This window comes from Stenella coeruleoalba (assembly GCF_951394435.1).
Source record: "Stenella coeruleoalba genome assembly, chromosome: 14".
NCBI lineage: Eukaryota > Metazoa > Chordata > Mammalia > Artiodactyla > Delphinidae > Stenella > Stenella coeruleoalba.
This window is the reverse complement of record NC_137160.1, coordinates 69,407,091-69,433,284: the sequence shown is the minus strand read 5'-3', so window position 1 is coordinate 69,433,284 and position 26,194 is coordinate 69,407,091. Positions and strand designations below refer to the sequence as shown.

General features: G+C 49.9%; 1 long non-coding RNA gene across 1 annotated transcript in view; it reads left to right on the top strand.

The window, feature by feature from the left end:
- LOC307196936 overlaps positions 1-26,194 on the top strand; it is a 222,781-nt gene that overhangs the window by 188,673 nt on the left and 7,914 nt on the right. The window contains exons 3-4 of the long non-coding RNA XR_013831293.1: positions 23-109; positions 19,458-19,638. This is a non-coding gene — a long non-coding RNA (uncharacterized lncRNA). The remainder of the gene's footprint in view (positions 1-22; positions 110-19,457; positions 19,639-26,194) is intronic.

Sequence of the window (26,194 nt, the reverse complement as noted above, 5' to 3'; positions counted from 1 at the left end):
TTTATACATTTTTGTTTTGCAGGTTTGGTCCAGGTGATGCTGCCACACATCTTTTCTCCTCACCAGAGCATGCTAGCAGATCCAGTCTGCTCCTGAAAATGGTGGTGATGTAAGTGGTGGGTCTTCACAATGACATCTTCCAACTAGACACTATCTTATTTAATCCTCACAACAACCCTTTGGTGGTGGCACCATACCCATTTTACAGATGAGGAAACTGAGTTTCCAAAAGCTTAGGCAATTTGCCCAAGATCACACAGCTAGTAGATAGTGCAGTCAGGAGCTGGACTTTGAATCCAACTCCATCTGTGCATTTTCCTTTACATTAAGCAACTTATTTATTGGATGGGTGGACCTAGAAAGTCTAACGGATTTGTCAGGACTCTTTAATATACAGAGAGGAAAACTCCACTGCCAAAGTAATTTAGGCAAAAGAGGAATTTGTGAGGTCTCGTAACTAAAAACCTACTGGATTCATGCGTGGCTGAATTCAGAGGTCCACCAGTTTTGCCAGGACTTGGTTGGTTTCCTTCTCTCTCTTTTCCCACATTTCCATCTATCAGCTTTGTTTTCCAGTGTGCCAGCTGGAAGTCATTTTTTAAATCCATAATGACAAGATAGTCCACAGTAGCTTCAGGTTTCTGTCATCCAACCCCAGCTAAGAAAGGAACAGCTCTAATGAAAGTCCCAGAATTTACCTTGATTGACTTAGGTCACATGTGCATCCGTCAGCCAACTGTTCCAGCCTTGAGAATGAATGGGATGCTCTTATTGGCCAGGACGGTCCACATGACCACCTCAAGATTGGGGAGGTCATGTTCATCCCATGCTGGACCAAATGACCCTGAGGTGAAGATTTTCCTAGAGGAAGATCTGTAAGCTTAACTTGAGAAAGGAGATGGAGCTGGTGGGTAGAGAATAGGAATGGACGTCCAATCCAGTGAGCTTTGGGTAATGCAGAAAGACATCGGTGGGGTCTTAAAAGGCACTTCAGCAAGTCTAAAAATGGCAGCATTTATCCCCAGCCAGCCTCCAGGCAGGCGGACGGACCACGTGAATTTACTGAAGTCCCTTTCCAGCCAGCCTTTTGGGACAGCTCCAAACAGGACTTATTGTTCTGGTAAATCCACCAGAGCCTTAGGAACCGAAAAGCTAAAGAAAATGCAGGGCCATCTGCCAGGGTCCTTGCCTTCCCCACCCTCTTCTCCCTTTTTGTCATCTTCTTCGTCGTCTGCTTTTAATTATGAAATGTCTATTGCTAGATTATCGATCTCCTGCTTGTAAGAGCAGCTGGGGTGATATATGGTGCGTGAGTCCCTTCATCCACAGCACGATTGAACATTGCCTTTGACGAAGCGCTTATTAGTCATGCGTTCCAGAAAGGGTGAAATAGCTTGTGACTCTGAGGAAGGGCTTAGGGGGAGAATGTCAGTGCTGGGGGTACAGTGAGGAGGTTCCCCTTTGGTCTCCCTAAGGAGGAGGATGGACACTTATCTCAGCCCAGAGGGACAGGCTGTCTCTATTGAAACCTTCCGCCCCTGGATCAGCCACCACTCTCAGACTTTCACCCAAAAACATACTATTCCCTCTTCTCGACAACGTGCCTGAAACTCTACCATTAATTAGGTCGTCCCTTGGGCTTAAGAAGTTACTCGTAAGGGCTAACATGGATATGAATTCTAAAACTACTATTATTATTGCACCAGTCACCCTTTCTTGAACAATTACCCTTTTTTTTTTTTACACTTAAAGAAATAATTTCAGAGAAGCCAAGTATAAATAGACTAAAAATGCTCAAATTGGAATTCACTTGGGCAAACTGACCTCTGATTCTCCCAGGCTGAACTATATGTTCCCTCTAAGGTAACATTTTAGGGGGTTGGGGGCAAGAGGAGCAACCAGAAATTGCTTCAAGGATAGGGATGGAGTAGATAGATTTTAGTTTGCCTAATTGATTGCTTCCGCTCCCTGTGTCTCAATTTTCTCATCAGAAAAGTGGAAATGCTCATAGGATTATCATAAGGATTTAGAGATTATTCATGTAAAAGCCTTAGCAAGGGGACTGGCCCTTAGCAAATGTCCAATAAGTGTTAGCAGCTTTTCATATTAGTATTCCTATTAGCTACTCAGGGGTCTGTTTCTCTCTCTATTGCATACAGCAGGCATTCTGTAAATGCTTATGGGATTAATACATTTGTCCTTACCTTTATGGCAAAAATTTGAACTAGACCATTCAGGATCATTTAATTTATTCCTTGCTTTCATCTCTATGTCAGTTAGAGCCACCTGGAAATAATGATGATGGTGATGATGGTGATGATGATGATTTTGCCACTGTTCCTGAGGCAGGGCCCTAGATTTAGGTTCTGTGAGGGGGATAGGTGAGTTAGAATTGCTGAATCCCTGGTGGGGTGGAGTTGGGAAAGAGAAGGGGGAAAATACCACTTTTTAAAGACCCGCTAAATCTAAGCCAAAACTGTGCAATGATCTATGTCCTTATGTCCACTCTTTCCCATCCTACTGCACTCAGGGAGCAATGACCATGCAGAAGAGATGATAGGCTCACCCCAGCCCCAAACCCATGACACCAAAAATAAAACAAAAACTCTGTTTGCAGACTCCAAGGACGTGCTATCCCCAACCTTATCTCCTGATACTTATTCCTTATTTCTGTTATTCCAGTTTCATGAGCCTTATTTCTGTTATTGGACCATATCCGACTCTTTCCAGGGTCAGCGCCTTTGCACTTGTTGTGACCTCCGCTTGAAATCCTCTTTTCCTGGCCCTTGGCATGGCCGATTCCGTCTCATTTTTTAGGTCTTGGTTTAAATGTCAGTTCTTTGGAGACACTTTTCCTTGACCTTTCAACCTAAAGCAGCCGTGTTCCACCCCAGAGTCATCCTTTACCCCAACATCTTGGCCATTATCTTAATGATAAAGAATTAAAATCAGTGTCTAAATTCTTTGCTTGTTTTTTGTGTCCCTCACTGGAAAGAGGGGAGAAGCGGTCAGGCCACCTCCATTATTGCTCTGTTCCGAGAATCTTGCACACAGTAGATGCTCAGCATGAGGCTTTTTGATTGAAGGAATGTGTCCCCATTGGGAGGGGCTGCTGTGAAACCATTGCCCCCACTGGATTATGGGAAGCCATTTTCCCCAGTGGTGGGATCTCTCTACAGTGGGAGATTGAAAAGGAAAGGACATCTCTGGTTCTGAATCCCCATCTAGGGTCATAGGGAGAAGCTAGACTTCTCCAAAGGGCTGGGCAAGGATAGGGAAGGAGAATTTGGTCTAGAGGTCAGTGTTTGCTCTTAGGGAGGCAGCCAGAGGGAGAGGGAGTGGCTGAGGAAGAGATTCAAGTCAAGGGTCCTAAGGAGCAGCTGGGAAGGTGGAGATTGGAGCCAGGAGAGAGGGAGAGAAAGAGATAGAAGGAGGAGAGAGAGTGATGGAGAGAGAGAGGCAAAAAGAAGAGAAAGTAGAGAGAAATGCAGAAGAAGGAAAGAGATGGAGAGAAAGATAAAACAAGGAAGAGATGGGGAGAAAGTGAGAGGGAGAGAGGAGAGAGAGAGAGAGAGAAACAGAGAGGGAGGGCGGAAGAGATACACTTATGAAAAGAGAGAGGTGGGGAGTGAGGGAGAGAGAAAATGATATGCAGAGAGAAAGGAAGAAAGAAAACAAGAGAAAATGTCTTTTATGGGACAAGCAATCTGTGAGAAGGTAAGAGTGGGATCCCAGGAACACAGGCACCAGCCTTAGGCCAGAGTCCAGGGACGTCCCATTTCAGCACTCTGGACAGAGACCTCCGAGTCTTTACTTGTGACCTTGGGCAGATCATTTCCCTGTTTGGGCCTCCGTTTCTTATTGGTCATATGGCGCTACTCACACCTGCCACTCAGAGACATTGCTCCAGGGATGGTACAGAGCAACTACTAGTGTGAGCCACCTGGAGGATCTTAAAAAATATTGATGCCTGAGCCCAATCCCCAAGTATTTTTAATTGTTTTGAGGCAGGACCTGGGCATTGACATTCTTAAGACGCCCTCCCCCCTGCCCAAGTAATTCTAATGGGCAGATAGTAGAAGTTAGAGACTCTAACCAGGGAATAGGAACTTCTGAAGAAGTAGCTATAGACGGCACTGCTATTTCTCAGCCCCAATGTATATGTTACACTGATTGAGAAATTGTGCCCAGAGAGGGAGGTAGTCTGCCCCAGCCATACAGCCAGTGGGGCAGGTATATCAGATGGTGAGGATAATCTGGAAGGGACGCTGTGCTGGTACAAAGGCTTAGCAATGCCACCTCCACCTCTCTGCCCAAGGGCTTCCCCATCACCAGGCTGGCTGACACCCCCAACCCTATGGGAAATCTGTAGACTCAAGTCACTTCCTGCATGGATGACCCCCCAGCCACTGAAACCCAAACATGTTAAATGCCCCTTCCTGACCCACGCCACATCTGACTGCTCCTCAGCAAACCCACCTGCCGTCCTCGGTCCCAGCTGAGGGACAGGCAGGAAGAATTAAAGCTGGCCCTCCTGGGATGCTGACCAAATGCTTCATGCTTGGGCTCAAATGTGACCGCTCTGGATTGTGAAACCAGTAAGAACCTCAGGGGAAGAATCATCACCGACCTGTGCAGGGTCTCCTCAGTGGCCAGGTTCTCCTGCATGGGAGGAGGGTTGGACCAGGGGTTAAGGTTGCTGACTCTCTGATTGCTCAGGTCCAAATGCTGGTTGCTTCTCTGGGGATATTAGAGTGACCCAGGACAAGCAAAGAAATCTTTCCAACCCTGAGTTTCATCACCTGGAAAGCAGGGTAATAAGAACTTCCTCCTCAGCTTCTTACAAACTTTTTTTTGAAATATGTCTTGAGTATGCAGCAAATGTTTAATAAATGAGAGCTGCAAAGAAAGAGAATAAGGAAGAGGAGGTGAGGAGGAAAAGGTGATGATGATGGTGCTTCATCCTCCCGATTACTCCGATGACTTGTTAAGATCCATTATAGATGGAGTAACTAAGATTTAGAGAGGGAGAGAGACTTTCCTGGGTTTACTCAACAAGCTAACAGCAAAGCATAGACAAAACTCACTCGCCTTACTCCAACCACCACAGTTTGAGAAATCTCCACACTAGGAGGCTCTCAAGAAAGCCTGCTTCCCTTGGAGTTGTCTGCAGCCATGAGGATGGGTTTGCTCTGGCCCACCCACTACTGCCGCCATCGGTGAGGATGTGAGGGGTACCGTGCACAGAGAAGAGGATCCCGGCTCTGCACCAGCCGGTTCTGCATCTTTCAGCAAGTCACTCCCCATCTACAAGCCTCAGTTATTGCTCTGTTCAGTTGGAAGGGAGCTAGGTGGTCACTGAGGCTCCCGAGGAACTGATGTTCTGGGGCATCTGTGATCCCGCCTGTGATCTACACTTTGCAGTCGGTCCCAGGAGCTCGGGGAGCCTCTGGGTGCGTTTAGCAGCTTCTGAATTCTACCTATGCGGGCTTCTAGTGGTGTCTGGGGAGGTTTCTGGCGGAAAAGCTTACTTCAGTAGATCAGACTCGGGGTAGTTTCTCTGGAGAACAAGCAGCCTGGCAGGAAGCAAAGAGGAGGAAATCTCCAGGGCTGTGTGGGTCCCAGAGGCTGCAGAGGGGAAAGCCCGGGAAGCCTGTGTACCTCTGGAGCCTGCTGGACAACCCACAGGGTGTTGGAGCTTTTGCCTGGCTTGTCTTTGAGAATCTCCCTGTCCATTGGAACCTGACAGTGAAGTCCACAAGAAGAGGCACCAACAGTGACCGCAGAATGGGGAATCAGGCACTCATGATGTTAGAGGCAAAGGACGAGGTAAGCAGACACGGACAGCCAAGAAAGCCCTGGACTGGCCGTCGATGTCCTGTGTTCATATCCTGGCTCTAATGCTGTCTGCCTTTGACGTTGGGAAGACCCCTACTCCCTCCTGGGGCAATGCTGGCTTCTTCAGCCACCCCTGTCCCAGTACTCCTGGTCTCTCCTGGGCTCTTTTATTGGGAAGGGCACAGGATGGGTAGGAACTGAGATTTTTTTTTTTTTTTTAGTGACAGGATGGGTAAAGACTCATGAGGAAAACAGATTTTCCCGCTGTCCTCATTTCCCTGCCCTCCGGTGGGCACTGGTGCCTCCTTGTCAGTGAGAAAAGGAAGCAATACACTTATTCACAAAAAAGCCCAAGAATGGAGGGAGGGAGGTAAAGCTGTATCGTTTTCCTCTTTGTTTTGGACACTTAAGTTGTAGAATCTGTCTTTTGCAGGATGATTAGAAGCAGGAGGCCTGGGGTTGGACTCCATGGGTTTGCAACCCTGGCTCTTCTGCACCCCAGCTGTGTGACTTTGGGAAAGTAAATTGGCTTCTCTGAGCCTCAACTTCCTTGTCTGTAAACTGGGGATGATCATTTCCCCTCTGTGAGTGTCAGACTACCCCTCTGTATTGGGAATCAGCAAGTGCACTGAAAATCACTGTTTATTTACAAATTGTCTCTCTTGTTTGACAAAAAATCTCAATAGTTAATGTGTATAATAGGCCAGGCACTGTCCTAGGCACTTCACATTTATTAACCCATGTGGCTGTTCTATAACCCTATGGGTTATGTGTTGTTATTATGGCAGCCGCCTGACAAATGGGGAAAGAAAGGCTCTGAGAGGCCAGTCTCTTGGTCAAGGCCACCTATCTTTAAAGCGGCAGAGCTGGAATTGAACCCAGGTTTTGTTGACTTCAGGCTTGTGTACTTATCCATGACTCCCTAGGTCTCCTGACACCCAGGCCGTGGCCTGGAAAGTCAGGCTGCTGTGGGTACCCAGCTGTCCCCCATCCCCACCTGGGTTTATCAGCCCAGCTCAGGGTCTGTTCCCCTTCACGCACACTGCCCTCTTCTCCTCTCCCCACTGCTGAGCGATCTTGCTGAGCCATGTGCGGGGCACTGGCCAAGGTCCCAACTGATTATTGGCAAATTAAAAATATAAGCTATTGACCAGACACTGGGATGGAGTCCCAGAGCTGAGGACCTGAATCTCAATGAAGCAGCTGAGCATGGAGATCGATTCTGCAGGTGGCGGAAGAGGCAGACAAATTGCCCCCTGCCTAATGTAGAGTCTGATGCTCTGGTTAATAACTACCCAGTGGGAAGTGGGGCAGGCCTCTGCCTGAATGAGCTCCCTCCCCACTCAGCAAGAGCCCCACTGGTGTAGGAGTCACTAGCACCACTTTACAGATTGGTCCATTCAGAGATACACAGGTGTTACCCAAGGTCAAAAGCTAATAAGTGGAGGGGGCTGGGATTTGAACCCAGATTCTCCTAACTATAAAGCCTGGAGCTCAGAAACTCAGGCAAACCATGCTTTCAATCCAGGCTCCATCCCTTTTGGCTGTATGACTTTGGGAGAATCATTATACCTCTCTGAACCTTAGCTTCCTCTTATATAAAAGGTGGATAATAAAATCTACCTTGCAGGACTGTCGTAGGGATGGAACGAGAAGGCAAGAGATAGTGCTTTCTGCCCTGGACGTCTGAATGCCCCTCTCGAGCCTCTTTATCCTTCTCCATCTGCAGTTTGACTCAGGTAGCGGACCCACGTGGGCTGTATCAGCAGGCTCCCTTGCTCTCTTGTGCCCTGTATGGTTTGGCCAGTGGGAGGCAATGTCAGGAAATTGGAGGGCAGGAGTAGAGTGAGGCTGAGATATTTCTTCCTTCTGCTCCCTCCCTGCCTGGCTCTGGGTTGACAATGGCTGTGTTGCCCTACCCACCACCTCCCTTCCTGCTGGGTGGCTCTCTCCCACAGTGGCAGCCACAGCTCTCTCCAGGACCCAGTGTCAGTCCCTCTTGTGACTCCTTGAGGCCTAGGGATGGATGGGCTCTCAGCTGCTGCTGCCCCCAGGTGCTGCTGCGTCATCATCCCCTGTTGCTTTCCCTCTCCCCCTCCCTCGCCTTTGAAAGTACCCCATTCTTAAACTCTCCTAGGTTACCCCACCAGATGCACCATCGGTTTCCTGCCAAGACTCTGAAGAGCCACTTAAAGTGTGGTGCACATGTAAAGGGCTATCCTTAAAGGCATTGCCACCATCGCTACCCCTGACAGAGTCTCTCTCTTCCATTCATCCATCACCACTCACAGGCCCCTGTTAACACCCATCCCTCTGAACAAATACAGCCGTTTGTATAGTGGCTGTCTCTCCCAGACTGTGACCTCCTGAGGGCAGAGCCTGGAGTTACCTGGAGCTGTCCCTGGCCGCACACTCCCTATGGCAGGGCCAGGGTCTCAGGGAGTGTTTTACAAATAAAGGAGCCTTAGACGACTTTCCTAAAGTCACAGTGTGAGAATCTGACATGGGACTAGCACTCAGTTCTCCCAGCTCACAGAGCCAGGATCTGAAAATGTCTGTTCAAGGAATGAATGAGCGAACCAAAGGATAGATGAATATCACCCCCAGAACAAACAGATGAAAAGTGCTCTTTCCTTACCCCTGGTTGCAGTGGTTCTCACCCAGAGGTGATTTTTGTCCCCCCTCCCCCTCAGGAGACATTTGGCCATGTCTAGAGACCTTTTTGTTTGTTACAACTTGGGGAGTTTGCTACTAGCATCTGGTGGGTAGAGGCCAGGGATGCTGCTACACATCCTATAATGCACAGGACAGTCTCCACCACAAAGAATTATCTGACCCAGGGTTGAGAAGCCCTGCCTTACCGTACGCATCTTTTGAGGCTCCTGCCTGCCCAAATGGCCCCAAGTAGAGGGCGGCTTTTCTAATTTTACTGGACTGGCTTAAAATTTTTCCTTATTACAAAAATAATATGTGTTTATAATAGAACATTTATAACATATAAAAATATAAGGAAGAACATTAAACACTCTCCTCAATTCCCAAACCCACTGTTAATTTTATGGTGAATATCCTTCCACTAATATTTCTGCATTTACGCAGGTTCATACAGCCACGTGCTCACATCTGTCAACTTCATTCAAAAATTCAACATCATTTCGAAAATGCAGTTTTTGTTTACGAGATTTTTACCACGTTCTATCTTAATCATTAGTCTTTAACAGCTTTCTAAAGAGCAGTACAGAATCCCATTGTAGGTACAATCCATGCTGTAGTGGAAGTATTTGGGATGGTTTCAGTCTTCGGACCCATGATCTTCCCTGAGGATGGGTTCTTGGAAGTGGTGGTATTAGTGGGTCAGAAACAGAAGTTTTAAGTCTCTTGTTACATAACTAGATGCCTTCCAGAAAGGTGATTTCCGGGGACTTCCCTGGCAGTCCAGTGGTTAAGACTCTGCGGTTCCACTTCAGGGGCGCACGGGTTTGATCTCTGATTTGAGGTGTGACCAAAAAAAAAAAGAAAAAAAGAAAGGTGATTTCCCTCTCCAGTGTTGGTCAAGTGACCTAGCTCACCCTCCTCTCGCCAATACAGAATCAACTCATTAGAATCTGTGCCAAACCAAGAATTTGCTTCTTGTGAGATTGTCTATATACATTTTTTCATGGGTCCATCCGTCGTTTACATTTCTTCTTCTGGGAACTGTTCATTTCCTTTGACTTTTTTTCTCTTAGGGTTTTAGTGTTTTCTATTTGATATGCAAGAGCCTGGTAAAAAAATATGGGGGCACTAACCATTTGTTTATCATAAGTGTTGCAAATTTTTTTTTTTTTTTGCGGTACGCGGGTTTCTCACTGTTGTGGCCTCTCCTGTTGCGGAGCACAGGCTCCGGACGCGCAGGCTCAGCGGCCATGGCTCAGGGGCCTAGCCGCTCCGCGGCATGTGGGATCTTCCCGGACCGGGGCACGAACCCGTGTCCCTTGCATCGGCAGGCGGACTCTCAACCACTGCGCCACCAGGGAAGCCCACAAATATTTTTCATCTGTTTGTCAGCTGGATTTTTTTTTTAACATCTTTATTGGAGTATAATTGCTTTACAATGTTGTGTTAGTTTCTGCTGTATAACAAAGCGAATCAGCTATACATATACTTATATCCGCGTATCCCCTCCCTCCTGTGTCTCCCTCCCACCCTCCCCATCCCACCCCTCTAGGCGGTCACAAAGCACCGAGCTGATTTCCCTGTGCTATGCCGCTGCTTGCCACTAGCTATCTATTTTACATTTTGTAGTGTATATATGTCCATGCCACTCTCTCAGTTCGTCCCAGCTTACCCTTCCCCCTCCCCGTGTCCTCAAGTCCATTCTCTACATCATCTGGGTCTTTATTCCTGTCCTGCCCCTAGGTTCTTCAGAACCATTTTTTTTTTTTTTTTTTTTTTTTTTTAGATTCCACATATATATGTTAGCATACGGTATTTGTTTTTCTCTTTCTGTCAGCTGGATTTTAATTTCATTTATTAAGTCTTTAGTTACACCTTCTGTTTTCTATTTCATTTCAGGTAAACAAATCTATCCAATTTTCCCTTCCTTTGTGATTCATTTCTTTGTTTTTTTCTGCTTAAGAAATGCCTTCCCCTCTGTGGTATCATTAACTCTCCATTTTTGTCTTTAGAATTTTATTAATTTTTACATTTGGCTCTTCATTTACAAAATTCATCTGGAATTTATTTTGTTGTATAAACTGAGAATCTAGATTTATATTCCTTCCCCTCTCCCACCCCCCAAAATAAAGGCCATTCTCCTTGGGGGAGGATGTCAAAGTACAGGAAGGGTGTTCTCCGGGAGCTCTGTTGAGACCGCTCTCCAGTCTTCTTAGAGGCCAGGGAGGGCTCAGCATCACGGGGGCTCCAGGGGATGAGGAGACGCTGGCCTCCCTCCTCCAGAAGATCGTGAGGCCCACATCATAGCAGATTAGGCCATCAAAAGATCGGGTATTCAGCACTCCTCAGGAGGTATGCCTGCTGTAGCCCTTCCTATGTCCATTTATCTTTTAATGCTTTGCCCTTGAAATTAACTCAAACTGGACGCAAGACGCTGCTTTGGTGAGACACCTTCTGAGTTTTCTGTAAGAACTGCACTGACTGCATTCTCATTATAGTGTCCTGTATCCCCAGGGTGAAGGGCTGTATCCATCTCCACGCAGCCTGGTGGATGGAAGGAGATCCGGTTGGGCTTGGGAGTCAGGCAGACTCCCCTCGCCCCCAGATACCTGTGTGTGACCTCAGGCAAGGCTCTCCCTGAACGTTGCTGAGTGCTGTGTATTTTAGAAGTTAAACTACTGTCCCATCTCCCTGAAGGAGTTGTGAGCCTTCCATGACATAACAAACGTGGATTGCTTTCCACTGTGTCTGGAACACACTGGGTGCCTGCTTAAGAGATGGTAGCTACAAAAATCACACCACTATTTTCCATTTTCAAAGCAGGAAAATTCCTGTCTTGCTCAAGGACCTGATTTGCATCTGTTTATGAGATAGAATTACAGAACGCCCTGCGTGTGACTTTCTGGGTTGGTTTCCAGGTGCGTGTCACCCAGGGAAGCGGTCAGTGAAGAAGCTAAGACAATGTCTTACCAGGAGCTCAGGATCTACAGGCTCTGGAGACACACACCCTGGGGTCACATCCGCCCACCAGCACTCCCTGGCTGAGTTACCTTGTCCAGCCCAGTCTCTCTAAGCCTCAGTTTTATCATCTGGAAATTAGAAACAATAGCATCACTCTCCCTGTGTAGCTGCCTCCTGTACTATTTTGGAACGAATCTAGACACCCTGCCATTTCACCTGTGGGTAGTGCTGCATCTACCTCTGAGAGATAAGGGCTCTTTAAAAAATATTTTAGGGCTTCCCTGGTGGCGCAGTGGTTGAGAGTCCGCCTGCCGATGCAGGGGACACGGGTTCGTGCCCCGGTCCGGGAAGATCCCACATGCCGCGGAGCGGCTGGGCCCGTGAACTATGGCCGCCGAGCCTGCGCGTCCGGAGCCTGTGCTCCGCAATGGGAGAGGCCACGGCAGTGAGAGGCCCGTGTACCACCAAAAAAAAAATTTTTTTTAAATTTTAAGCCACTATGTTATTCTCACCTTGGGTGGTTTCTAATACACACTCAAGTCTGAGATGCTGCCCTAGATTGTTTTTTGGCTCTGTGAGGGGAGGGCCAGTGTTGTCCTAACCAGTGTAAGCATTTCCCAAAATCCTGCTGAATGTCAGCTGTTTGGGTTAGAACTTGGAGTAAACAAGGAAACAAACAGGAGACAGGAAGAGTTAAACACTTCAGTGAAGGAAGGAGCCAGACTTCATTGGCAAAAGGAATTTTTTTTCCTTTTTGCTTCTGCAGCCCCAAGCTTGGAGCTTGGCACTCTGGGGAAGGCACCAATCAGATTGTTGCCTGCATGTTGGAAAATATTTATGTCACCTACCAAGCTGGGAGCATACTCAGCGGGTTTCCCGGGGCCGCCTGATAGACAAGGTCGCATCCCAGCAGCTGTGAGGAAGGAGGCATGCCGGCCTGACAGCTGTGCTCGGCGCTGGAGGCTGCCAGCAAGCCTGGCATCGCACGTTAGAGGGAGACACACTTCTGTGACCACCAGCTCGAGGGCAGTGGGGAGTCGGGGGACCCCTGCTGCCTGAGACAGCCGCAGGTCAGCTGCAGGGGGTGCGGAAGCTGGGAAAGGAGGAGGAAAGGGCACGGACAAGGGGATGGGGGCCGAGTAGGAATCTAGCATTTACGAGGTGCGGCATTGCGGAAAGTGCTTTAGAAGTGTTATCTCCATGAATCTTTGTCACATCCCCTGAGAGGGATAAGGTCATGACCATTTTACAGGTGAAGAAACTGAGGCTTTGAGAGAGTTGGTGAAACAGGGAGCTGGGACTCCATCTCTAGTTTGTCTTTCTCAGATCCTGCAGAAAAAACATTTATCATTAAGCTATAACTGCTATATACATGAAAAAACCCACAAAAAACCAAAACAAACAAAAAACATACCACCAACTACCATTATCTATCTGTCTGTCTATCCATCCATCCATCCATCCATCCATCCATTGGTCCATCCCTAGTTTGCTGGACGTCGCTATTTATCAACTTGCATTCAACAGTGAAGTCCTATCCTATAGAGTTGTAAAGACCTCCAATTTTGATTACAGGGGACAGCAAGCCCTTGAGGTTGTACGTCCACAACGTGGGGCTCCAATGATCAACCTTACATTTCTACCACTGCCCTGAGGATGCAGACTGCACCGGGCTGCCCTGGCTAGTTGTTAAGAGTACGAGCCCTAGAGTCAAACTGCCTGGGTTCAAATCCCAGCTCAGCCATTTATTTTGTGGCGTTGGGCAAGTCACTTCTCCTCTGTGCCTCAGTTCCTCACCTGTAAAATGGAGATATGAATAGGACTTCTAGAAGTTTTGAAGATTGAGTAAATATTTGTAAAATGCTTAGCACAGTGGCGGGCGCACTGGGAGCTGTATTATACATACTTGCTGTCCCAGTTACTGTGGCTGTGTTAAAAAAATCACCCCAAAACTCAGTGACATGAAGCACTGAGCATTTATCATGCTCATGGTGTCTGTGGGTCAGGAGTTCACATAGGCCACAGCGGGGATGGCTTGTCCCTGCTCCATGATGTCTAGGACTTCAACCAGAAGGCCTGAAGGCTGGGAGTTGGAATCATCTGAAATCTCACTTACTTGCTTAATCGACGGCTGATGAGGGTTGTAAGCTGAGAACTTAGCTGGGACGATAGGCCAGCACGTCCACCCACAACCTCTCCATGGAGCCTGGGCTTCCTCACAACATGGTGGCTGGTTCCAAGCCTGGGCACCCCAAGAAAAAGAGGTCCAGGTACAAACTGTGTCCCCCTAGCCTCCGAAGTCACATGCCATTACTATTAATGAAATTTAGTAGTCAGAGTAGTCACAAATCCTCCCAGGATCAAGGGGAAGGGGAATAGATGCTACTTCTTGGTGGGGTGTGGCAAAGATTTTGAAGAGCAGAAAGGATTGGAAATATTGCTGTGGCCCTTTTGGAGAAATATGAACTGCTACAGCCATTGGCCATCCTCAAGCTGGCATGGGGATCTTGAGGAAGGAGGTCTCAGGGAGCTCTTGTGGCCAGCATTATACCTCCCGGTGCACCCACAGTTGTGCCTCCTGAGGTCTGGTAACATCCCCAAGATACTCAGGTCAGGTCCCCACCTTCCCCGCTATCCAGCCCCCTACCTCATTTTGGTCTTTGGGGTGTTCCTCCTGCATCCCTGTTGTCCCCAAATGTGTGCTCCATTCCCTTTACCCTTCAGGGTATCCGGTACCACATTCTGGGGGACTCAGACACCTCATAAAACATAGGAAGGGCCCCTGGCTTATTTAAACACCTTCTCCCTGAGGCAGGGCAGCACCACGGGCCTGGTTCCCGGCTTGGATGGAAGAAGAAAAAGAGGGAGAATGAATCCAGTTACATCCATGCTCTGAGCCAGGCCTGGGACCAACTCAGAGAGGCACAAGCAGTCCCGCCTGCCCTCTGTCTCCTCTCTCCTTGCCGACAGAGGGCCTGGAGGAACAGGGAGAGGGCTGAGCAGAGCTGGAGGCTTGAGAAGAGCAGCAAAGAGCTGAGAAGTCAGGTTCTAGTTTCAACCAGCATCTACGTGGGTGATGTGGGCAGACAGGATGCCTTGGGGATGCGAGCAAAAAAAAAAAAAAAAAAAACAACTTAAAAATGTTTATAAACCCCATGTGACCTTGCTCAAGGCTGTTAGCCCAGACAGAGTTTTACAATCACGTGCCTGGTTGTTTGTCTCAGTCTCCTCCTTCGTCATGTGTTTCCAGGGAGCTGGTGTCCTGTGAGGGGAAGGGCTCTGCCTGGTTTTGTGGACCATTCATTTCAGTGCTTAGTATGTGACAGAAGTGACAGAGCATGTATTAGCTAATGAAATAATTGATTCAGTAAATCAACCTTCCTGAATATCGATTACAGACCAGGCATGGTTCTAGAACACAGGATACAGTGGCTAGTGGAACCGGCACAGCCCTTATCTTCATAGAACTTCATTCTAGTGGAAGACAATAGTCACTGAACAAGATAAATTAATTTATGATATAATGTCAGAGGGCAAGGAACACTCTGTGGAAATTAAAAGGGGGATAAAGGATAAAGAGTGGCTGGGAGTTGCTAACTTATATCGAGAGTGATCAGAGAAGGCCTTTTGGAAGTGGTGAAGTTTGAGCAGAGGCCTAGTGAAGGAAGGGAGTAAGCCATGGGGGTGTCCGGGAAAGAGAGTGTCTGACAGAGGAGAGAGCAGATGCAAAGGGCCTGCAGCAGCGGTGTTAGAGTGATTGGAGTGGGGTGAGAGGGGAGAGTGGAGGGAAACAGCTTGAAGGGCAGTTCTGTGGTACCCTGTAGACTGCAGTAAGGATGTTGGGTTTCATAATAAGTATGTATAAAGCCAAATGAATGAAGAAATAAATGAAACAATGGAGAGATGGATGGGTTTATGGATGGATGGGCAGATGAATGGAGGGATGGATGAATGGAGGGATGGATGAATGGAAGGGTGGATGTATGAGTGGTTGGATGAGTGAATGGATAGATGTATGGATGGGTGATGGGATGGATGAATGGGTTGAAAGATAGGTGGATGGATGGATGCAGATGGATGGATAGGTAGGTAAACAAATGAATGGATGGGTGGATGAATGGTTGGGTGGATGGGTGGATACATGGATTAGTGAGTGGACATATGGATAGATGAATGGATGGATGGATGGATGGGTGGATGGATGGATTCATGGATTAGTGAGTGGACATATGGATAGATGAATGGGTGGATGGATGGATGGATGGGTGGGTGGATAAATGTATGGAGAGATGAAGGGATGGATGAATGGATTGCGAGATAGGTGGATGGATGCACGCATGGACGCATGAATGGATGGATGGGTAGGTAAACAGATGGCTGGCGGGGTGGTGGAATGAATGGTTGGGTGGGTGGGTGAATGCACAGGTGAGTAGGTAGATAGATGAATGGATGGATGGATGTACAGATGGACAGTTGGTCCCTAGGCACACGTGTACTAAACTAAACCTCTGCATTGCCTTTCCATCTCTAACTCACATTAGAGCCTTGCCCCAGTATGGGAAACACCCCAGGAGGAATGAGGCATGGCACAGTTGATGCCCAGATGCTCTCAGGGGCACAGGCTGAACCTTAAATAACTCCTTTTCTTTCATAGGAAGAGCGGTTCTGGAGGCACAGGCACTGGGAGGCGTTTGGGGCAGGCGGCCGTCACTAACAGATTCATTAAGCTCGCTCCAGAGCAACGATAAAAAATCAATTTAGTTCACCAGGCAGCTTGAACAGGCGCCAGGAGCAGGGGAGCCCTCCCATCCGTGAGCTCGGGGCGTATGGAGAGGTGCTGTGGAATCGGTGGAGCTGGAGCCTGGCAGCAACCCGTTGTCAGGGACCACCCCCCCAACAGCAGGGCTGCAGGGGCTCTGACAGGATGCCCGTGGAGGGGGAGGGACAGGACCAGAGTGGACTTCTTTGAGCATCCCAGGCAGTGCTGCAGACACACCTGACTTGCTGGCATGCTGGCCACGATCTTGCTCCCCCACTGCCCTGATTCACTCAGTGATACCTTAACAGCCCCTGAGAGCTGACTAAGTGCAGTGGACTGAGCAAGGGGGCCTGGGAGGTCTAGGCAAGGTCTGTCCCTTATGGAGCTCCCAGTCTGGCTGGGGAGCAGATCTGGGCCCGGTATAGGAGGGTGGGTGTGAGCAGAGGGGTGGGGAGGGGTGAGAGGAGAGAAGACGGGGAGAAGATGGCATGAGGGGTTCAGCAGAAGGAGAGAATTTGCATCCATCTGTGTCACAGCAGGAAACAAGTAGCAACTCAACCTGGGGTGACCAAGGGGACATGTAATGAAGGGAGGAAGGATCAGAGTGTGGCCAGAGTTAAGGGGGCCCAAAAGGATGGTGCAGCACCTCTGGGCTGGCAACACAGGGGAGCCATTAGTACCCCGAGGCCTGGAGGATAGAGAAGGGGTGCTACTAGGACCTGGAGAGAGGTGTGGCTGCAGGAGATAGCTGCCCACCAGGGCCTGGACTGCAGGGGCGGAGTCAGGACAACAAACTCCCCAGTCTCCCTTGCCTTCCGCACCCTGAGCCCCTTCGGGATCTGCATCCAGAAGCCAGGGCTGAGTGAGCCAGGTGATGTGGTCTGCAGAAGCTACATTCACAGAGTCCAGGGCTGGGTGATTCAGATGAGGGAGAAGCTGGAGGGGCAGATGGAGGATATAAAGGGCAGCCCTGTAGGAACTGGTCTAATAGGGCTCAGTGACTCAGTGGGGAGAGAATCGCTCATCGGAGCCTCATCAGGGAACGTTGTGGCTCCTGACAGAGTCCTGGCTCCTTCTGGGATGAATGGGCTTGTGGCGCTTTCCTGGGAGAGGCTGGATGAGGTGAATGGATGCAGGTAGGTGGGAGTTGGGGAGAGATGGACAGAGAGGCAGAGATGCATGGAGGGGCAGGGAACAAAGTGATGGGGTGGAGAGGGGGAGGGAGAGAGATAGAGAGAGAGAAAGCACGGATAGGAAAGAGGGACAGATAGAGCGAGAGAGAGACAGACACAGAGAGACATTTAAAGAGACAGACAGACAAAAAGACATGGGGATTGAGGAGGGAGGATGGAGAGGGAGAAGAGCAAAGGAAACACATGAGAAGATGTAACCAAAGGAATGGGGGAGAAAGAGAGAGAGAGGGAGGAGAAAAAAGAGGGAGAACAAGGAAACAGAGAAAAATGAGAGAAAATGATGGAGGAGAGGGGAGGGGAAAGAGGAAGACTCGGAGGGCTTTGGAGGGCCACCTAGGCTAGGGTCATGCTGGGAGCCCCTGTCGGGCAGGGCACCAATGCAGAGAAAGGGTGCGAGAGCTGGAAGTCTGGGGAAACTGAGGCACAGGGATGGAAAGTGACTTTGTCGAGGGCATCCAGCAGTCTGGGACTTCACTGCTGCACCAAACTCTCATTTAATCCACCTCCCTGCTTTCTTGGTCACATCAAAGGCAACCTTGAAGTGAGAACAGGAGAGAAATAGAATTTCTTGAACACCTACCATGTGTCAGGCATTTAATTTATATTGACTGGTGGGTTCCTCACAATAAGGGTAGAGTCTTCATACTATGACTGTTTCCATTTACAGATAGGGAAACTGAGGCTCAGAGAGGTGGCTTCACCAGGACGTGGCCGTGTCTGGGCTGAGACCCAAGTCCTCCTGGCGTTAACTCTTGCCCACACCCCTCTGGGTTTGCTGCCCATTGCTCTGGACCCTGAAATGAAGAGGACCATGTGTGGATGGCGTGGAGAGGAGAGAGCTCTCTTCATCATTCCTCTGGGTCTCCCTCTGCCAAGGAACGCAGCCAAAATTCCTTGGAATCTGTTGCTTTAAGCTACGCACAGGGGGGAACAGAATCAGACGGGGATGTTTGTAATGGTTTCCAAATGTCTGGCTGCAGCTGCCTCCTCGGCAGCGAGAGACAAGGAGGCCTGGGGTGGGGGGGGAGACCTGCTCCCTGCCTCTGTCTCCCACATGCATTTCAGGGGCGCTGATACTTCTAGAGCCCTGGGTAGAGGGATGTGCTGCTCTGGTAAACAAGCTAAGGGATGAAGGAGGGAATGAATGGATAGATGAAGAAGGAAATGAGTGGATGGTGCAGGGTACAACTTTTCTTATCTGTAAAGTGGGGATAGTTACACCACGATCGATCACCCCTTCCACTCCACGAAGTCCTTACACGCATTTACCATCTTGATGAAATCTCACAAGGATCCCATTGGCACGCCCATTTGACAGACCGTAAAACTGAGGCGCCAAGGTAAAGGTGCTGGCCTGAGCCGTATAGTGATGAAGGAGGGAGCTCTTGAATCTGGTCTGTTTCCAGAATTCCTGCTCCTGTTTACACGGGCACTCAGTAGACGTTCAGATGATCTCAGTTTAAATGCTACGTTGATGAGAGCCTCCTAGGGACGGGCCAGTGAGTCCTCTGTGAGTCACACAGACCTGATCTCTGTGGGGACAGCCATCTCTGATGAGTCACCCCCCCTTACCAAGACTCAGTTTCCTCTTCTTAGAGTGGGGCATCATGGCCTCAGACTTGCTGGGTTGTTGTGGGAGGCTGACTGGATATAAGTGGGAAACACTTCCCACCACTGACAGGCACACAGTAGGTGGTTTTTTTTAAATAGCATCAATAGTATAACGTAAATAATGGCTAATTATTTTTGACTGTCTACTGCTCTTTATATGATTTTTTCCCCTCACTTAATCCTCCCTCCAACCCTATGAGGTCAGTTTGATCCCTATTTTATATAAAGAATGAGGCTCAGAGAGGTTAAGTGGCCTGCATGAGGTCACACAGCTAGGACACGGCTGAATTGAGAGCCTGGTTTATCAACCCCTAGGCTTTTTAGTTAACACACATACGTGAGAACATGCCAATCCATGCCTGCCACATAGGACCTTATGAAAAACGCTAGCCTCCCCTTTTCTTCCCTGTGAGGAATTTACTGTGTTCTTCTGCTTTCAGAGATGGGGATCTGAGGTCCGGGACCGAAACACCATGCCTCAGCCATTTGACAGCGTTTCCTGCTGCACCGGGTTCCAGATCCTAGAGAAAAGGGCTCAGAAGTGCCCGACAAACCCTCCTACCGGGCTCAAGGCCCCTCCTCCAATAAGACATCTTCCCACAGAATCACATCTCTGTTAAGGTGGGTTAATCGTGATTTGCTTTTAATTCACACATACCTGGTTTGTAGTTGTCTGATTAGAAATATGAAAGAGGTTTGTTGCAGAAAAGATAGAAGATGATTCCAGTTGCCCACAATTCCCCTATTTGGAGAAGACCACAGTTTGGCATTTTATCTGTTCCTTCTGCGTACAATTGCCGTCATTGTGAGCATACATAATACTCAGCTCTGCATATATTGATTTTTTTCCTTAAAGCCAAGTCTATTGTTTTCTATTGATGAGAGCAGTAAGTACAAAAGGATGAGAAGATCAAACCCTATTTAAGGAAAGGCACCTCTGTTAATATTTTGGCATGGACTTATCCAGGGTGTGTCACTCACACACATACTCCGAGCCCCATCCACGCATATATATTTTTGACATCATTTAGGTCCGACTTTGGATCAGTGTCTCAAGCTCAAAAGCCCTGGTAGCTCACAGGAGAGAGTGCAGGGGTCGGTTGGGGGCCGAGCAAGCCGGACTCCACACGTCCCACCCGCGGGGACAGCTGCTATCACTCTACCCGGCTGCTGCCTCGTAGGAATGCAAGCCCAGCATTACTACGCGTCCCAATTTTGCAAGAGATTCCAGAAATCTAGACTTTTATATGAAAACTCCCATTTGAAAAATAATGCAGCAAATTCCATTTAAATAAAGCATATGCGGAACAAAAAAGACACCCTGTGGGGCTGCCCTGAGTTTGCAACCTCTGTCCTTCGTGTCATGCAGACGTCCACTCTTCACTTTTAATTTAGCAGACACACGTGCTCAGCGTTCTGTTGCGGAGCAACCCTTCATGCATCTGCGATGCGGGTTTTAAATCGGAAGGGCACTTTTTCTCCCAGTTTTCTTCCTTGTGTCTGCTTGTTCCCAACCCCCTCCCTCCAGCTCCTCCCCTTCTTCTTTCCCTCCCTCCTACCCCCAACCATTCAATTTTATTAATGGTTGATTTTCTTTTTAAACTGTCCGGAGGCTGCTGCAAGCTCCACGGTTGCCAGTGGCTGATCGATATCTTGGTGGGGGGAGGGTGTTATTTCATCAGCTAAGTGCCAGGTACTCTACTTGGTAAAGCCCATAGCCTCTTTTTGAGCTGGCAGACATGAGGCAAAGGAGGCTGGCCAAAGACCCAAATGTGCTGCCCGGATGGAATCGGCAGGACATGTGTGGAGACCCCTGTGGAGGTTTGATCTGGGTGTCTCTGGTCCCCCACGTTGTCCCCATCCCATCTCCTCCCTCTCTGTCTGCAATCCATCACAGCGACGTCTGCAAAGCTTATAACTGTAGTTAGAATTCCTCCATCTGTAGTGGGGAAAACCGTACCTCATTGAACTGTCACAAGAATGCTACCTTGGGAGCAAGATGCTCAGTTGGAAGGTGGTAACTGAGGCAAGGAGAGGCTTTGTGGCATCACCAAGCCCCCAGCAGACAGAGCCAGATTCGAACCCAGGGCTGGCTGACTCCTGGTCCTGTGTTCTTCCCGCACAGGAGCTGGCTCAGGGGCGGCCAGGGGAAGGGGCTTGCGTGGAGCAGTGTGGACCCCTGGCCCAGCCACAGAGGAAGTCCCCGTGGCCTTGTGAACAACTTTACCACATTCCTCTGGCTCCTCTTTATGGAGGCTGGTAGTCCCAGACGCTGTTCAATTACGGATTTATGGCCACCGCCAGGGCCAGCCAGCGCTCTCCTCTCCACGGCTGGAAGGCATTAGAGCTGCGAGAGGATGCAAACGGCTTTCCTGGCGACAGAGGCCCTGTGAGAACTTGAGCTCCAGCCCAGGGACAGGATTTTCCTGTTATTGGAGGGTCAGTTTCAGCACAGAAGGCAGGGGGGCGAAGGTGTGAGCAACCTGATACCCACAACACATGATTTCCATTGATTTTCTTAGCAGGATACCTGGGGGCAAGGTTCCAGATTGTAGGGACCCCACTGGGATGGGGGCTTGTGGAAGAGCTGGGGGTCCGAGAGCTCCCAGAAGGAGGAGAAGGGAATCCAGGTGGTGAAGAACGTGGGCTTTGGAGCTGGACGGAGGGGTTCGAGTCCCAGCTGCTCCACTTCCTCACCTGGGAACCGTGGATTCTCCACCACATCCCTCTCAGCCGCTGCGTGAAGTGGGGATGACAGTGGTACCTGCTTCACAGAACTGTTGCAATGATTAAACGAGATGATGTGATTCACATGTTTGACACAGGGCTCAGCGTGGATCATCCTCATCAAATTAGATGTTCTCACCAGTGATAAAGGGAGGAAGTGGGACTCCTCAGTGGCTGCTGTGGGCTGGGCACGGGGCCAAGTCTTTGGTATATACTGTCCCACGCAATCCTCACGACAGCCCATTTGAAAGATGAGGCTCAGAGAAGCGTAAGGTGGCCCGTCCCACCAAGAGCCCGGGATTGAAGCCAGGTGCATCTGGCCCTTCCAGTTACACCATGTGACCCAACCCCGCCCCAGACATTGGTGAGCGTGGCAGGTGGAGAGCGACCGTATCCAGAGCTGAAGACAAGAGAGGCAGTGTGAGTAAACCCGGCTGAGGAGTCCGACCCTGGGGTGGATGCTGTGTGTCTCCACCCGGGTGCCCCGACAGGGAGGCAGGGAGCCCTGGTCTTGGGGGCCTCCCCAAAGTCTGAAAGGAATCATGAATCTCTGTCGGGTTGTCTCCTAAGGGCAGAGATAGCGGGAGTCAGAGTCCTGACTGCCTGGGAGTGTGCTAGGCTCACTGGAGAGGAATCCCAGCCCTGACCGCTCAGTACTTCCGGGACAAGGCAGGCTGCTTCTGAGACGAGCATCAGGGGGTGTGCCAGCCAGGGGTGTTATAGAGATTAAACAGGCAAATGCGAAAAAGGCTGTTGAAGGTTGGCTCCTCTGGACACAGACCCCGAGGCTCTGGGGCTTTGAGTGCAGGGGGTTTATTGGGATACAGTAAGGGAGACCCTTAGGACCCATACTTCAGGGGTAGGGAAACAAGCAGAATGAGGCAGAGAGAAGTTGGAGTGTGATTCAGTTTTCCCCAGGGTCTCAGCTGATCCCATGGGAGCTCCAGAGCTGAGATGGCTCCTACAGTCATCCTGCCTAGAGGCAAGGAGGCCAGGCCCGTATACCCCCATCACTGACCAGACGCTGGAAGGAGGTTTGACCTTGGACAAGGCAGCTCTCTCCAGCAAAGGGCAGCTGCTAGGTCCAGGGGCTCAGCTGGGAGCCGTCAGCCCTCGCAGCAGCCGGGGCGATGTCTAGGTGGCCACCATAGCAAAGAGACAGCCCAGAGCCACTTGACACCTGGGTGGGTACAGGCACATCGCTTGCCTTTTCCTCTGCCAGGGAGCCTACCATTAAGGCCAAGGGCAGGCAGGGGTGAAAGGAGGCTGCCTGCCATATGAGCAGGAAGCCGGGCTGGGGGAGAAGGTGTGATGGACGCCAAGAGGGAATTCTGCTCTGCCCGTGATGTTTCACGGGGCTGGGGTCTTAGGTGAGCCCGTTGCGTGCTGGTGGTGGCGGCAGGGAGGGTGTATGTGCCCTGAATTACACAGCTGGCAGCGTCTGGTCAAGTGAGGCATAAGGCGCTGCCCCCAGGATGGAGGAGAAATGGTCGTGCCATCCGAGCGGCCCCCGCCTCCCCTGTCACCCTGCAGGGCTGTGGCTTACAGCCGGCGCTCAACCCTGGAAAAAATTGACTGCCTGTTTCTGCCTGAGTGCTCGAGAGTTACAGGCTGCGAAGACGGGGGAGGAGGGGGGCCGAGGGCGGGTGGCTGCCTCCTCATCAGGATGGATTTTTCTGCTTCTCTGCTTGTAGGAAGAGCAGGAACAGGATACGGGAGGCTGCTCAAGGAGTAATCACTGTGCAGGCGAGGGCATGTCAGGGGCTGGCTCTGTGATGGAGGCAGGAGGGAGGGAGGGCGGTGAGGGCAGAGAGGGCACTGGGAAGGTGGGGAAAGTGGAACCTGGCGTTCCCCCAGCTGTCTGCATGTGCGCCCTCCCACCAGCCTTCCTTCCGTCTACCCCTCTTTCCTTCCTCCTTCCCATCCTTCCATCCACCTTTCCTTCTTTTCATCTTTCCATCTTTCCTCCCTCCCTCCCTCCCCTCCTCTCTCCTTCCCATCCATTTATCTGACCATACATCCTTTAACTTATATCCTTTCCAAGTCCACCCTTTCTCCATTCTTTCCCGGTACCCATTTGCTCTCATTTCTGGGGACCTGCCAAATGCCCAGCCTGGTATTGGACCCCGGTGATGACCACGTCAAAGACTTTTGAAGTCAGCAGAAAGAGGCTCTTACTCTGGGTGGGTCAGAGCTCCTTGGGGAATACCCAAGGTGTATCGGCAATGCCAGAGACACTTGAAGGGTCAGAGAGGGCTTCCTGGAGGAAGAAGGATTTGAAGTCAGCCTCGAAGAAAGAACAGGATGAGGAAAGGGATGGAGGCACAGAGGAGCAGAAAGTGTCTGTGGCTTGGCAAGTATCTGTGTAGCCCGAGGCTGGGGTGCAGGGCGGTAAGAGACAGGGGGTGGGAGATGGTTTAGCTGAGCCTGGAGAAATGGGTTTGGTCTGGGTCATGAAAGGTCTTGAAAAATTTGGACATTACTCTGCATTAAGTGGGAGTCATTCTTGTTTAAGCAACGGAATCTCTTTCTACGTGAAATCTTATGCGGAATTTCAAACCACAAAAAAAAAAAAAAAATGATAAAGGTAGAGCTGATGTGGCTAAAGCAGGGGAGGTTCCAGAGCATTGCCCACGTAAACCTCCCTCTTACTCCTCACCACGGAGCTGCCAGAAAGGCAGAGAACCTTGGGGTGCCCTGGAACACAGTTTAAAAACCACAGGAAGGTTATGGGGCCCCTCGTCTGAACTTCAATGAGACCCACAAACTGCAGGTCCCACCTCTTGTGTGACCAAGAATCAGAGTTTGGTGGGGGGACAGTGAAGGCTGCATTTTCTCCAAGTGGGAATCAAGTCCCAGCTCCTTAGGGAGACACACAAGGTCCTCCAGAATGTTCTAACCCCCCAGGTTCATCACCGCCACTGTCAGCCCCCAATTTCCAGCCATACTCAACTACGTGTGGTTTCCAGAAGGGGTGTGGTCCAGCTTGCCTCTGCCTGGAGCTGCTCCCCATCAGGATCTTTGCCCGGCCTGCTCCCCAACCCTCCAGTCTTGTCTGGGTCCCTGCTGACCTCCTGTGACCGGCTCTGAGAGCTGAGGTCGGGCACCACCCTATACACAGTCGGTGTTCAGTATATGCTTGTTGAATATACCGGAGGTACACACCAAGACCCCCAACAAACCAAGAAAGACATGAATAACCATGTGGACCCACAAGTTCACAGTAAACATCCGTCTTCATTTTCCAGTCTGAGCAAGTTCACGTGGAGTGAACTGGGAGGGAGCGACGAAGAAGGGGGCTCCATCTCTGCACACAGAAGGTGCTCAGAAAGTGCTGATTGAGGGAGACAGAGAGCTCGCCCACATCTCCAGGAGGTGCTAAAGAAGGATTTGGGGTCTGAGACAGTGGTCACTGGTGGTCTGAGAATGTCCCTCAGGCCTCAGGGCACATGGCCCCCCTGCCCGCTTTGCCTCGCACATTGAGGAGGCTGGAGTAGGACATTCTCTGGATGTGTGCCCTCAATCCAACTGTTTACATCATTAATTTACACGGCCCAATTTGCATTTGCACTCCAACTCAATACTTTTTATGATGCAATTACTACTCAGAGATGAATTTTTTATGAGTTTCCTTTTAATGTCTCTGGGGCCCTTTATTCTTGAGGAAATCTCCTTCTGGAAAATGGCTAATTCTCTTAAAGGGGGAATTTAAAGCCCTCTTGTCCTCCCAGGCATCACCTAAATGACACTCTTCCAGGCAGCCTTCCCTGGCCTCGATGCCTGGAGAGGAAGGGCCCCCTGAGGGATGGGCAGCAATGAAGGTTGGCGGTTAAGCGAACAAACTCAACCTGGATTCAGATTCTCACTGCAACACTTAGTAGCTCTGCAGCCTTGAGCAAATAACTAAACTTCTCTGAGCCCCAGGACTGTCATCTCATGAACAGGGATCAATAGCCACGAAGTTACCTATCTCTTGGGCTCGCCTGGGGGACAGAATGGGATCTTGCATGCTAAGTGCACTCATGAAATATCTGCTGTTATTATCATACACCAGTACAAGGAGCGGCTGGCATCCATCCACTCAGATACATTAACCTTCTTGTCCTCCGTCATTCATTGGGTGGGGAGGGGCAGAAAGGTGCAAGGAATCGCCCGCCCCCTAGAGAGACACAAAGATCATCTTTGGAGTTTAGTGACCGTGAGCTTTGATATACAGGCAGATTTTCTTTTTTTCTTGCTTGTCCCAGTGTTGGCCAGTTCTGTCTATTGCAACAGGGAAGGTGGACCAAGAGGAGGCAAGGAGGGGCCCTTGTAGAGGTTAAGACAGCCTGGATTCAGACATGCCTCTGCTGCTTCCTAGCGTTTCCTAGACCTTGGCTGAGAGCTGTCTTCTTTCCTTTACAGATGTAGCACTTGAGTCCAGAGAAGGGAGGGATGGCCCTGGGGACCC